A 15,461-nucleotide genomic window follows, 5' to 3' on the forward strand; every position below is an offset into this window, starting at 1 on the left:
AAGGTCACCGTCACAAGTCATAGTGAAAAGTGTGGGATCGGCTTTCCCAACCTTGAAAGCATTAGCAATTAAGAAATCTTTAAGGCATTCATACCATGCTCTTGGGGCTTGCTTAAGTCCATAGAGCGCCTTAGAGAGCTTAAAACGTGGTCGGGATACCTGTCATGCTCAAAGCCAGGGGGTTGCTCCACGTACACCTCCTCCTTGATTGGCCCGTTAAGGAAATTGCTCTTCACATCCATTTGAAACAACCTGAAAGAGTGGTGAGCGGCATAGGCTAACAATATTCTAATGGACTCTAGCCTAGCCACAGGAGCAAAAGTCTCCTCAAAATCCAAACCTGCGACATGGGCATAACCTTTTGCCACAAGTCGAGCCTTGTTCCTTGTCACCACCCCGTGCTCATCTTGTTTGTTGTGGAACACCCACTTGGTTCCCACAACATTTTGCTTTGGACGTGGCACCAGGGTCCAAACTTCTTTTCGCTTGAAATTGTTGAGCTCTTCATGCATGGCCAACACCCAATCCGGATCCTGCAAGGCCTCTTCTACCCTGAAAGGCTCAATAGAAGAGACAAACGAGTAATGCTCACAAAAGTTAGCTAATCTTGAGTGAGTAGTTACTCCCTTGCTTATATCACCCAGAATCTGGTCGACGGGATGATTCCTTTGAATCGTTGCTCGGAGTTGAGTTGGAGGGGCCCATGGTGCTTCTTCTTCCATAACTTGGTCTTCTTGTGCTCCCCCTTGATCACACGCCTCCTCTTGAGGAACCTCTTCATCGTCTTGAGTTGGGGGATTCACCATCGTTGAGGAAGAAGGTTGATCTTGCTCTTGTTGTTCCTGTGGTCGCACATCTCCAATCGCCATGGTACGTATTGCGGCCGTCGGAACATCATCTTCATCTATATCATCACGATCAACTTGCTCTCTTGGAGAGCCATTAGTCTCATCAAATACAACGTCGCTAGAGACTTCAACCAAACTCGATTATTTGTTGAAGACTATATACGCCTTTGTATTTGAGTCATAACCTAGTAAAAACCCTTCTACAGCTTTGGGAGCAAATTTGGAATTTCTACCTTTCTTCACCAGAATGTAACATTTGCTCCCAAATACACGAAAGTATGAAACGTTGGGTTTGTTACCGGTTAGAAGTTCATACGAGGTCTTCTTGAGGAGGCGATGAAGGTAGACCCGGTTTATGGCGTGGCAAGCTGTGTTCACAGCTTCCGACCAAAACCGCTCGGGCGTCTTGAATTCTCCAAGCATCGTCCTCGCCATGTCTATAAGTGTCTTGTTCTTCCTCTCTACCACACCGTTTTGCTGTGGTGTGTAGGGAGCGGAGAACTCGTGCTTGATTCATTCCTCCGCAAGGTACTCCTCCACTTGTAAGTTCTTGAACTCGGACCTGTTGTCGCTTCTTATCTATTTCACCTTGAGCTCAAATTCATTTTGAGCTCTCCTTAGAAAGCGCTTTAGGGTCCCTTGGGTTTCTGATTTATCCTGCAAAAAGAATACCCAAGTGAAGCGGGAAAAATCATCAACAATAACAAGACCATACTTACTTCCCCCGATGCTGAGGTAGGCGATGGGTCTGAAGAGGTCCATATGAAGTAGCTCCAGAGGTCTTGATATGGTCATCACATTCTTGTTGTGATGAGCACCTCCCACCAGTTTACCTGCTTGACAAGCTGCACAAGGTCTATCTTTTTCGAAAGATACATTGGTTAGACCTAACACATGTTCTCCATTTAGAAGTTTATGAAGGTTCTTCATCCCAACATGTGCTAGACGGTGATGCCACAACCAACCCATGCTAGTCTTAGCAATTAAGCATGCATCTAGATCGGTCTCCTCCTTTGAAAAATCAACTAAATAGAGTTTGTCGTCTAGTACACCCTTAAAAGCTAATGAACCATCAGTCCTTCTAAAGACAGACACATCTACATTGGTAAACAGACAATTATAACCCATATTACATAGTTGACTAACAGACAATAAGTTGTATCCGAGCGATTCAACTAAAAACACATTGGATATGGAATGCTCGGATGAAATAGCTATCTTTCCTAGTCCTTTAATCTTGCCTTGGTTCCCATCTCTAAAGATGATCGAATCTTGAGAATCTTTGTTCCTGACGTAGGAGGTGAACATCGTCTTCTCCCCCATCAGGCCTTGTTTGGATAAAGAGGGATTAAAGTGGATTGAGGTGTATTTTAGGGATTGAAAGGGAAATTAGTTTATATTACACTTCAATACACCTTATACCACCTCAATCCACTCCAATCCAAGATTACCCAAACAAGCCCTCATGTGGTTTGTGCATCCGCTGTCGATAATCCAGCTTGAGCCCCCGGATGCATAAACCTACAAGGCAATTAGGCTTGGGTTTTAGGTACCCAACTCTTGTTGGGTCCTACAAGGTTAGTTACAATAGTCTTTGGGACCCAAATGCAGGTCTTGTCTCCTTTGCATTTGGACCCCATCTTTCTAGCAACCACTTTTTCATTTTTACATGAAAGAACATACATAGTGTTGCAAGCATGAAAGACAGAGGTAGGTTTATTACACATTTTCCTAGGCCTACCATTAAAATTGGAACTTGAAGCAATCATGGCATGTGAATCAAAAGCATTATAACTCCTATTATAATGAGAACTTCTAGAAAATTTTCTATCATTATACATGAAAGCATGATTCTTTTGATTACTACTAGCCATAGGGGCCTTCCCTTTATCCTTGTTGGGAATGGAAGCCCTTTGGCTTGTTAAGTTCTTGGTTTCCTTTCGAAAGCCAAGTCCATCCTTAATTGAGGGGTGTCTACCAACCGTGTAGGCATCCCTAGCAAATTTTAACTTATCAAAGTCACTTTTGCAAGTCTTAAGTTGAGCATTAAGACTTGCAACTTCATCACTCAATTTTGTAATAGCAATAAGATGTTCATTACAGGCATTAACATCAAAGTCCTTACATTTATTACAAATTACAACATGTTCTACACATGAACTAGATTTGTTGGTTACTTCTAATTTAGAATTTAAATCATCATTAATACTCTTTAAGTTAGACACAGTTTCATGACAAGCAGATAATTCAGAAGAAAGCATTTCATTCCTTTTAATCTCTAAAGCAAGAGATTTTTGCACACTAATAAACTTGTCATGTTCTTCATATAAAATATCTTCTTGCTTTTCTAACAATCTATTCTTTTCATTTAAAGCATCAATCAATTCATTGATTTTATCTACTTTAGTTCTATCTAAACCTTTGAATAAACTTGTGTAATCTACTTCATCATCACTAGAGTCATCATCACTTGAAGTAGTATACTTAGGGGTATCTCGAGCGCTTACCTTTTTCTCCTTTGCCATGAGGCAGGTGTGGCGCTCGTTGGGGAAGAGAGACGACTTGTTGAAGGTAGAGGCGGCGAGTCCTTCGTCGTCGGAGTCGGACAAAGAGCAATCCGAATTCCACTCTTTGCCAAGGTGTGCCTCGCCCTTCACCTTCTTGTAGGCCTTCTTGTAGGCCTTCTTATTTTCCCTCTTCCCGCTCTTTTCTTGTTCCTGGTCATTAGCATTATCGGGACAATTTGCTATGAAATGACCAGTCTTACCACATTTAAAACAGGAGTGCTTTCACTTTGCTTTGCTCTTGTTGGGATGCTCCTTGCGTCCTTTTAGCGCCGTCTTGAAGCGCTTGATGATGAGGGCCATTTCATCTTCATTTAGCCCGGCAGCCTCAACTTGTGCCACCTTGCTAGGTAGCGCTTCCCTGCTGCTGCTTGTTGCCTTGAGTGCAACGGGTTGAGGCTCATAGATGGGCATTGGGCCGTTCAATGCATCATCAACATATCTTGCTTCCTTGACCATCATACGCCCACTCACAAACTTTCCGAGTATCTCCTCGGGCGTCATCTTTGTGTAACTAGGATTCTCACGGATTAGGTTCACAAGATGAGGGTCAATGACAGTAAAAGACCTGGGCATAAGTCGGACGACGTCGTGGTCCATCCATCTCGTGCTTCATAGCTCCTGATCTTGTTGACCAGGGTCTTGAGCCTGTTGTACGTTTGCGTTGGCTCCTCTCCCCTGATCATTGCGAACCTTCCCAGCTCGCCTTCCACCAACTCCATCTTGGTGATCATGGTGGCTTCGTTCCCCTCATGCGATATCTTGAGGGTGTCCCATATTTGCTTGGCGTTGTCCAAGCCGCTCACCTTGTTGTATTCATCCCTGCACAACGATGCTAACAAAACAGTGGTAGCTTGTGCATTTTTATGAATTTGTTCGTTAATGAATACATGGTTATCCGTAATATCAAATTGCATTCCATTCTCAACTATCTCCCAAATACTATGATGAAGAGAGAAAAGGTGACTATGCATTTTGTGACTCCAAAAGGCGTAGTCCTCTCCATCAAAGTGTGGAGGTTTACCAAGAGGAATAGAAAGCAAATGGGCATTGGAATTATACGGAATACGAGAATAATCAAATGAAAAATTTGAGTTAGCCGGTTTCTTTTTCTCGTCGTAGTCGTCGTCTCTTGGCGAAGAAGAAGACTCGTCGCTGTCGTAGTAGACGATCTTCTTTATGCGCCTCTTCTTCTTCCCGTCCTTCTTCTTATGACTTGAGCCAGAGTCAGTGGGCTTGTCGTCCCTCGGCTCGTTGAAGATGGACTCCTTCTCCTTATCATTGACCACCATCCCCTTTCCCTTAGGATCCATCTCTTCGGGCGATTAGTCCCTTTCGTGAAGAGAACGACTCCGATACCAATTGAGAGCACCTAGAGGGGGGGTGGGGGTGAATAGGTGATCCTGTAAAATTCAACAAATAATAGCCAATAAAACTTGGTTAAGTGTTAGTACGGCCAAGTAGCGAGCTCTTGCGAACACACAAGTAATCACAGAAAAGCAATCACAAGAGACACGCGAGTTATCCCGTGGTTCGGCCAAGTGTAGCACTTGCCTACTTCCACGTTATGGCGTCCCAATGGACGAGGGTTGCACTCAACCCCTTTTAAGTGATCCAATGATCAACTTGAATACCACGGTGTTCTTCTTTCTTATCTCTTTCTCCCGTTTGCGAGGAATCTCCACAACTTGGAGCCTCTCGCCCTTACAATTGATGATCACAAAGAAGCACAGAAGTAAGGGAGGGGAAAGCAACGCACACAAGACTCAAATCCACAATACAACCACACACACAAGTCACAACTTGAGCTCTAAGTTCAACACACGGAGTTCTCAACTCAAGAGAAGCTCAAATTGCTAGCACAGAGAATCAAATGCGTGGAAGTGGAGTCTGGATGCTTAGGAATGATCAAAGAATGCTTGGATGACTCCTCCATGCGCCTAGGGGGTCCCTTTTATAGCCCCAAGGTAGCTTGGAGCCGTTGGAGGCATTCTTGGAAGGCAAATCTTGCCTTCTATCGGGTGGCGCACCGGACAGTCACTGTTCATGTCCGGTGCGCGATTTCCTTCCATTCCTGGCTCAGCCGACTGTTGCAACTTTGGGCTGGTTGGCACACCGGACACTGTCCGGTGCACACCGGACAGTCCGGTGCCCCCAGCCGACCGTTGGAGCGGGCCACGCGTCGCCCGCGGATTTGGCGGCCGACCGTTGCGCTGGCGGCCGTTGGCTCATCGGACAGTCTGGTGCACCACCGGACAGTCCGGTGAATTATAGCCGTACACCGCTCAAGTTTTTCCGAGAGTGGCCAGTTCGCCGGAGACCAGTCTGGCGCACCGGACACTGTCCGGTGCACCACCGGACAGTCCAGTGTGCCAGACTGTGCTGTGACTTGGCTGCACACAGGCACTCTCTTCCAAACTTTTTCTTTTCCTGTTTCTAGCACTTAGGTAACTTCATTAGTACGCAAAACAAATCTACTAATGTCTAGAAACATACCTTCTTGTTAATTTGCACTTCATTAATCATTTGACATATAATAACCCACTTAATATGTGTTGGACACTTAATCACCAAAATATACTAAAAATGGCCCAAGGGCACATTTCCCTTTCAATATGTCGCGAAAATATCTCCCTCTCATGGCGTCAATATGGCTTTGTTTGATAGTAGATTTTCTGAAGATAGTATGGCTTGGCCGCCAGGGCCGATCCTCAGAATCTTCATCCCCACTCTCCACATCATAACTATCACTGTCATCAGAATCTTCGAACAAACTCTCCATGATCTCCTTAGTAATTTTCTCTGTATTCGTTTTTGCCATAGACTCATAAAACCCAACAATGAAAGGATCAACAACTTTTTTCTCTTCATACAGCTTCTTCTCCTCAGTCATCTTCTCCTCAGTTATCTTCTTCTCAGACATAGAGCAAACGTCTCTAAAAACCGAAGCTCAAAAAACTCAAAAATCAGGCGAGAACTAATGAGCAAGAGCTAGAAATTTGAGAAAATAACACAAATAGCATAAATGGCGTGTCAAATACTGCCGCTATGGGTTCATATTTATACGCCCAGTGCTTTTAAACTTAGCGGCCCCCGTCTATCATTGACTGTCGCTATTCTAGCGAAGGGAAGGTGTTTTTTCGGACCCTTGGCTCATGGCCTTCGTTCACGTCGTAGTCTAAATTTGTTATTATAACAAATTAATACTACGAGGGGCTACTATTGGGGACCTTCGTCTTCCGAAGGTCCTCAAAAACACAACTAACCTGTTCTCCAAGTATAAAATATGTACAAGAATCTTCGAACATATATAGGATGGAGTTGTACATGATATGGAAAAGCGCGGATCGGAAGAAGGTTGAACCAGTTTCGAAGCTACCCGTGGAAAGGCTTCGGCTTAGCGGTGGAAAATAAAAACGACTTCAAGGGGAAAAGACTGTCTAATACTCGATAGATTATCCTTAAGACAATACTAAATGTCAAGGGTATGAATGAAATTTTACACAGGTTACGTCATGTGCTTATAAATAGATAAACAGTAGCACCGTACTGTTCACGCTGACTAGTATTTTGCTCACGCGGCACATCTGAATCTCGACCTTCTGTCAAGCCGAAGGTATAAATGTAACTCGATATTGTTCATGTTTATTTATGATAAATAATAAAAAGTACTCTGATAATAGCATATGATTATTCATGTCATTTCTCATACTTCATTTGCTTTTATTTTTATTATTATATACTGAGATGATTAAGTTACGCACTTCATAATCTTCGTCTGAAGATCATTATATTCTAAGAAAAATAATGTTTCGAAGGACGAAGGTCTTTTATTATTAACATTTATATTGCCTTATTTTTAATTCGAAGCATTTGAGAACAAGTTCAACATCGACGATGCAGCATCATAAACTCCAGCGAGACGAATAACCACGTCGACGAGCGAGGTAGCAGGCGCACCATGAGCAGGAAGAAGTACACGGACAGAGAAAGCTCGGCGTGGTTGAGTCGACAACGTGGGCACGACTTCGGGCGGCGTCACGCACAACGGTAGGACGTAGGGAGCTCGACTGCATCAAGTAACCTCCGATCAGCCAGACGACAAAGACAGACAGGGAAACGACGACGTCGCGATGGCGCGGAGGAGTCACCGGCGTGCAGCACACGGAGCGGATGAGGTGAAAGCAGGCGACGTTTGACACGGGCAGCAGACGGCGGTGCTCTCCAGTGATGGCAGCTCGAGCACGGCGGGCGGCACGACAAGCTACACAGAGCGACGGCTGGCGCGAGTAGCAGCAATAGGGGCACGACGATAAATCGCAGAATCAGAGGTCGGAGGGGAGCGAGGAGCAGAGCAAGTGAGGAAGGGGAAGGCGAGCTCGCAGGCGCACTACTTATGGGCGTCCGGAGGAGGGAAGACGAGTAGGCGATGGTGCTTCAGTGTGGCCGACGACTCTTCCGTGCCAGCAGGCACAATTACTTGGAGAAGAAATAGACGAAGTTAATGGAGAGGAAGAGAAACGGACGACGTCCATTGAGAAGGAGAGGCGAGCGGACGGAGTGAAAACTCGTGTCGCGGCAACGCATGCAGGTGGTGCGAGCGGCGGTGCGCGACGCGCGCGAGCTCGCATCTGTGCGCCTGCCTGATGCGTGCGGCTGCGTCACGTTCAAGAAACAGAGGCTGGCCCACTTGTCATCCAATGGAGAGGGAATGGGACTTGCTAGCTGGGACGCACGAACGGGTGAGCAGATGCGTCTAGCGGCTTGTAGGCAAAGCATACGTCCAATGAAGCATAGATTTTTTTTGTTTTTTTTCTTAATTTATATGCGTAGCGTGTGTTGTGTGTGTGTTTTTTCTTTTTTTATAATATATATATCTATATTATAGTTAAATATTTTAAAATCGTAATAAATTCAAAGATAATATTTTATAAATAAAATACCAAATTTTAAAGAATAAATTATTTTAGGCACAAACCTATTATTTAAATAGAATGGGCTCTATAAAAAGAAAATGAATATTTTCACAATTACCTGCAACAAAAGTTATTAACCTATCAAAAAGTATGTTCTAAAAACACTTATTTTATAAAATGAGATTTTTCACACTAACTTAAATCCAAAAATTGGATACATCAAATAAAGTTTATGTTTCGGCATGAATGCATCAAACACTTGATAAAATTTTATCTTCTAAGAGATTGATCGATTTATTTATATCACCATTTTATTATTTGTAGACATAAATATTTTCCTTTCCACGAAAAATTAATAATATAATCTAGGATACCTTCATTAATGGATTTAGGGTGTTACAGGTTGTTAGGGTCTGGTCCTTTGTGGCCCTCCTCGTAGACCTCAATGTCACTAGGCTTTTGGCCACACATAGCTTTCTGTATAAACAAAAAACATCCATAAGCAATTGTACTATTTGGTGATCGACATAGCTAGATCAAACTTATCATTCTTTTTGCTTTTCGGATCATGTCGTCACCGCCAAACTTGTGGTTAGGATTGGTTCCTCGACATTGCCTGTGATGCGCTGACGTTTTCTGGAAGCCTTCAGAAGCCCAATATCGACACCAAGCATAGTACGCATCAGGCACAGACACCATCCATGGAACCATCACCTGCACACACAATGTTACATATTATATCAATCACAACAATCAATAAAAAGGGTAAAACAAATTGAATACTAACCTCACGATATTGATCCTCAGTTAAATATATCTTTGAGGACCCTTCCTTTTTGTTCAAGGGGCTTGCTTCTTCCATATGATTTTGAAAATACAGGTTTGTAGCCTGAATTCTCGCATAGTATATGACATACTTCACCAACTTTTTTGCATTGTTTTGGAACACATGTTCAGCGTGCCCCATGTAATCCTCTCCGTCAGGCAACCGATATCGAAGCTACAACATAAAAGAATACAAATACAATGGTATAAGTCATAGAATTACAATATTAAGAAACAGAACAAAAACAATAAAGAATTCATACCCAAAAGTCATGACGCATAAGTCCCTATTTGTCGGTGTGGTTTCGTTCCTTTTTTAACTTGTACTCGTCCCGGGTACTGACGAGCACCTCATCGTCGCTATCTCCGTCTGACAACTTCACTATACCAGGGTAGTGAAGACGGCAAAGAGAAACCAACGTAAGGTTAACCTGAGTGTGGTGTCCCTTGCCGTCAAAGGACATATCCTCCCAATTCCTACATTACATACAAACATTAACAATACACATAATAGTTATATGAGACAAGTTAATATATTACAGTCACTGATCTCTATGAGGCATGATAAGATCCTATCAGCCTCTCGCTCTATCGCGTGACGAGGCTATACTAAGTGGCTTTTTCTTGAGCAACGTGTGCGTGTCGCTGAAGAGCCTCCTGAGCCATCATCCATCGGGTTGTCAGCCGGTTGGGCCTGTTGGCCCCACTAGTCCCACACCTGTTGCTGCTCTCTCTAGTGGTCCCACTGGTCCCATGGCTGGTGCTGCTGCGCGGCCTGGTCCCATGTCGTGTGCTGCACCTCCTCATTGTACTGCTCATCCTCATTGTGCTACTCCTCCTGATTGTGCTGCTCCTCAGTGTGCTGCTCATCCTGGTACATACAACTCAAGATTTAGATATAGGTAAATATGTAAACAAATTTATTTGTACAAAATATGTTACCTCATCTCCATGTACAGCGCTCAACAGCTCTCGACGTCTGTTGCTGCTCGAAGAACTGCCCTGTGTAAGGCCAAAAATCTATATAAAAAATTATTAATGATAATAAAATAAATATATGAAGTAATAAAATAGTAAATTCTGACATCTCAACTTATACTTGAGCAATGAATGTTGAGGACTAAATTTTGAAAACCAAGAACTATTTTGGAAAAGAAGTAATATAAAAGTTTCCTATTCAACTAAATGAATATGCATTTCATTAACTGATGCACCATAAGCATTTATTTTCATGAGTATTCAAGTTTGAAGTAATTTTTAACTCATATCCTACATCCAAAATACTATTTTCTAAGAAGAAAGAAAACAATATGAGTGTTTATCATAATTCAAACATCTACCAAGCAAATAAATTAATTAAAATAAATATATATCTATTACATCATAATTGATTTTGAGTATGTATTAAAAATTTGAATTCCTAAACTTTAGCTTGGATTTGAATTTTAAATTTATAGAAAAAAGGAGGAATAGAAAATAGAGAATAAGAAAGGGAATTTCAACGAAATTATGGATTCCATAAATAAATAGCAAGGAAGGGAATAAATGATAATATTATGAACCGTAGAGTAAATATTCACATTACGTTTATACTTGAGAAGGGGAATTTGAAATTTAAAACTAGAAAGTGGAATTAGATTTAAGTTTGAGATTGAATTTGAGCATAAGTTGGAAATGAGAAAATAAAGAAAAAGAAAAGGGGAACCAACTAACAGCTAGGCCAAAACCCTCCTAACTCGGCCCATTAACCTACACCACCAGCCGACCCAACTCCACGTGTCGACAGGCGGGCCCGTATTGTAAGTCGCACGCGCACGTCTCTGATTGAGCTGTCACTGGTTGGTGGGACCAGGGCATCAGGTCCTTCTTCCCCGCGTCACCAACCGCGCGGACTTGGCAAAAGCCGCGCAAGAACCTCGCCGCGCATCTCGGAGCTTTCAACCGAATGCATAGCAATCGGCGGGGGAAGGACAGCGCTGACACTGGGTATAAAATCGCCTCAAATCCCTCGCTGCGAGTGCCAGATGCCACACTTCCCCGAGCGCCATTGGCGGTGGAGAAGGGTGATTGCCGTCGCGACCAATTCATTAGTGAGCCCCATTCTAGCCTCTGGTGCATGGTCTTGGGGAATCCCTGGGTCGTGACGAAGCTATCCAGTGCATAATCAGGCGAGCTGGGGCTTCAGGACTCCGGAATTTCTCGCCGTTGGGGGAACTTCGCCGTGGACCCGCCCGCTGCCGTGGCCAGCACTGCCGCAACCTTAATCGACGGTGAGTTTTGCCTCCTTTGCTTCGCCTTGTCCTGCTCTATGTGATGCACCGATGGGTGGCGAGTTTAGGCGCTGGAAGCACTGAGTTGGCGCGCTCTAGCATGGTCGCCGCCGCGCTGAAGCTGTGGGTGGCCGTGGTTGGGCGCCGTGGGGAATGGTGACGCGACCGTCGTCGTTGATCCTTTGATCAACGACTATGAATAAATCACGCATACCGTTTCGACTGGGATCAATCCTGGCCACTGATTGTTGAGTGGACGGGTGGGTTTAGATTTGGCGCACTTTGAATCTGATCCCATCGATCGATGATTGGGCGGCCGAGATTAGAAGATGGGTATACAGTTCCGTACTTCAAATCTAAACCGTAGATCAGATAATGGCTGGATCTGGGATGGTTGAAGCGTGGTCGAATTTGGACCATTGGGTTTGGATCGGGCGTCCGCAACCACGTACCAATTATTCCCCCACGTCGATCTAATCTGGGTCGTCCAGTGAGGATCCGATGGCCAGATTTCTCCCGTACCCCCTTCAGCCGACCAGCTTTATAAAATAGCCCCTGTATTACTACTGAATCAACCCGCCATCTAGTGTACAGGAGCCTGAGTCTTAGAGAAATTGTGATTTAGACCCCTGCTGTTCTCTGTTTTTGTGCGCGAGATCCAGGGAGCAGTGAAAATAAATAAATAATTATAGAAAATGATTTCTAGTATATAAATAATTCCATAAACTCATTTTATTCATAGAAAATTCATATGAGGTTCAAATTAAATCCATTCCAATTCCTATAATCTTATAATATCATTGTTTATCAAATAGTGCCACTGATTTGACATGAAAGCCACTTTAAAATTTATTTCCTAATTAATCTTATATCAAATACATAAAACCTTAGGAAATTCATAACTTCCTCATTTTAACTCCGATTTGATCCGTTCAAGTTGCGTTAGTCTCGTATAAATAATTACTATGCAATAACAATAGTTATTATACCATGTCTCATTCTTTTATAATTAGATCGTTATTTAACTTATATTGGGTAGTCTTGTTAATCTGCTTATCAATGTAATAGAAGATGATCTATGATCAATCTAGACTAAAGTTGAATTAATTACTACTTTAGGTTATCTTTTCTCTGGAATTATAAAATAAACATAGAACCTAGTATTACTCATTTAATCACCTCATAACTTGATGACCATGACTCCGATCTTAGTAGTTCTCGATCCCACGATCTCGTAGCAACGCGTAGATTACTATTATTCAGTTTATTCTTATGTTTGGTGTGATGTTAATTTTATCTATACCATGTTTGTTTGTATTGCTACGACTAGCAGTGAGGTCACGAGGATCTGAAGAATCATCCTGGTAACTGGAATCTCAAGTGCCAGACAAGTTGTGCCCTTGACCACTTTTATACACAATAATGTTCTTTATAAACATTTATTCATGCATAGGTTTAATTTTGATGGAACCCAATAGGTCACCCTAGTCTGTTTATCCTTTGTACCTTGTTTACCCCCTGAATCACTTGGGTAGCTATGCTATTGCTTTATATGGTTTTGAGTTAATATTTCATTATATCCATGTTCCAATTATTTTGTTATTTTATTTATGTTCATGTAAAGATCATTATCTTTAATTGGAACATGGAGCTTAACTTGAGAAACACGTGCCACCACAAGGGTGGAATGGGACACCCTTGGCTGACTAATTAGGAAAGCTAGTGGAAGACTACCTTACCCGAAAGGGGTAAGGGCAGTAGGGGAGTTGCATGCAAGGAGGTTCTCGGGTTGATTTCGCTGCGATGGCGGTCAGACGGGGGAAAGTGCTCTTCCCATAAACTGTAGTGGGTTTTTAAAAGCTAGTGGAACTTTGTAAAGGCGTCGTAGTGAATCCCTAGTCATTCACCTCGGTAGTGTCTAAGGGCCTTGCAAACCCTAGCGACATGGGCTACACGACTTGTGGGTACAGGATACAACCTCTGCAGAGTGTAAAACTGGTATACTAGCCGAGCTCACGGTCATGAGCAGCTCAGGACTCTCACATGATTAATTTGTGGAACTTAAATTCAATATGTCATTTGCATTGCATATTGTGGTTTGGTATTTACCTACATTTAGTAACTGCTAATAAAATTTGACCAACTTATTAAAAGCAATGCTCAGCTTTAACCCCTATTGTTGATCAGCTTTACACATCACATGAACTCCCACCTTTGGTGAGTTCATGCCACATTATTCCCCATAACTTGTTGAGCGATGAACATGTGTGAGCTCACCCTTGTTGTCTCACACCCCCCACAGGAGAAGAACAAGTGGTTCAAGATGAGCCACGCAACGACGAGTTCGATTCGATCTAGGTGGCGTCTCCTAGTTGACTTTCTGGCGCCAAGGATGGATTTTAGATCCTTTTATATTTATCTTTTATTTTGTAAGACTTCCGCTATGTAATAAATACTCTGATTATTGTGACATTTATCTCTATACACTCTGTTATTATATATATTGTCTTCTTTGGCGCATGTATGAGATGCACCCGGCTTTGTCCCTTAAATCCGGGTGTGACACCCTGAAATAGGCCTAGGACCTTGAACAACCCCTTCACTGACTTCTTCGACTTTGGCGGCATCCTGCATCAAAATAAGAAATTATTCATTAATGGAATGTTAAAATGACATAATCCTTAAAAATTATAAACAAATGAAAGAACAAAATAATTTACTTGTTAAATATCATCAAAATCAGGATCTATTTGTTCTCTTCTATGCAGAGGTCGCCATGTAACTTTTGTCCTAACAGGTTGTCTTCTCCGTCTCTTGGGAAAAGTTAAGTCGTTAATGTCTGCAACTAGTGAATCTAATGTCGGTGCAGGATCAATATGAAAACTAATTGGCAACTCTTCTTCTTGAAACACCTCATCAACCTGCTCAAGGTGATCAAATTGATATTCATCCTCACCAGGAGTATATAGGCATTCACGGGGATTTACATTGTACACAACCCTCCATGTAGACAACTTTTTGCATGGATATGTCGAGAAATAAACTTGGTCTTCTTGATGGACAAGGATATACGTGTCAGGTTGGATCTGTGTCATTCCAAATTCGGTCCTATAATACTTCGGGTCATACCATTTACACTCAAAGAAAACTAGCGCTAAAGGCTTATTTCTAGCAAATGTAATCTTGATTATATTTTTGATTTTTTCGTAATAGCAGGCTTCATGTCCTTCCATGTCGGTTGCCCTAGTAACGACTCCAATATTTTTAGTGGCAGCCATAGGATGACTAGATTCGAAAATGCTTGAACGAAAGCGATATCCATTGTCGTCGTAACATCCATAGCTTTTGGCAGTTACACTTCCAATAGATAACTGACGTAAGTCATCATTCAAATTCATTTCCTCCTCAAATTGTCAATTATGCCACAAAGCATTAGCAAATTCTGTAATATTAGTTAACTAAAATTAGGTCTCGGAGCCACATAATTGAGACTTACACGGTCCCGAAGCCACATAATGAAATTAGGTCGCCCATGCATTCCATCACGTCACAATTTGTCTATGTCTCTCGCTGTTGGCCTACCGAGACACCTCATGTTTTGTTCATCAAACTCGCTGTCAAATATTATTGTATGACATGAGATATTTGATAACATGAACTAATTCACATATGAACAATTTAAGGAAATAAGTCTACGCAAAGTATTTCTCCAACTCAGGCATATTCGTGAATATGTAAAGTAAAGCAGACTTCTGTTCTTCCATAGTGAGGTGATATGCCTTGGGTGAACCAACAGCTTTGCCGTTTGTTTGAAAAATCGAAAGATCACTACACGGAGGCATCTCTCGTTCATCATCATGGTACCTCTTCTTTCGAGCAAATACATTATGTTCTTCTGCAAAGTAACAACTTGTGAAGTGTGCTACCTCCTTCAGTTTAAATTGTTCTGCAATACATCCTTCAACTCTTGCCTTATTGCCCACCATTGCTCTAAGCTTCTTTAATGCTCTTTCTATATGAAACATCCACCTGTACTGA

General features: G+C 42.4%; 1 long non-coding RNA gene across 1 annotated transcript; it reads right to left on the bottom strand.

Annotated features, from left to right (window-relative positions):
* Nucleotides 1-6,253: 6,253 nt before the first annotated feature.
* On the bottom strand, nt 6,254-8,000 carry LOC118472924 (uncharacterized). Its single transcript, XR_004851409.1, has 2 exons — nt 7,564-8,000; nt 6,254-7,482 (listed from the first exon to the last, which is right to left on the bottom strand). It is a non-coding gene; the product is annotated as an uncharacterized lncRNA (long non-coding RNA).
* Nucleotides 8,001-15,461: the final 7,461 nt, after the last annotated feature.

The sequence above is a fragment of the Zea mays genome, chromosome 7 (assembly GCF_902167145.1).
Source record: "Zea mays cultivar B73 chromosome 7, Zm-B73-REFERENCE-NAM-5.0, whole genome shotgun sequence".
Classification (NCBI taxonomy): Eukaryota; Viridiplantae; Streptophyta; class Magnoliopsida; order Poales; family Poaceae; genus Zea; species Zea mays.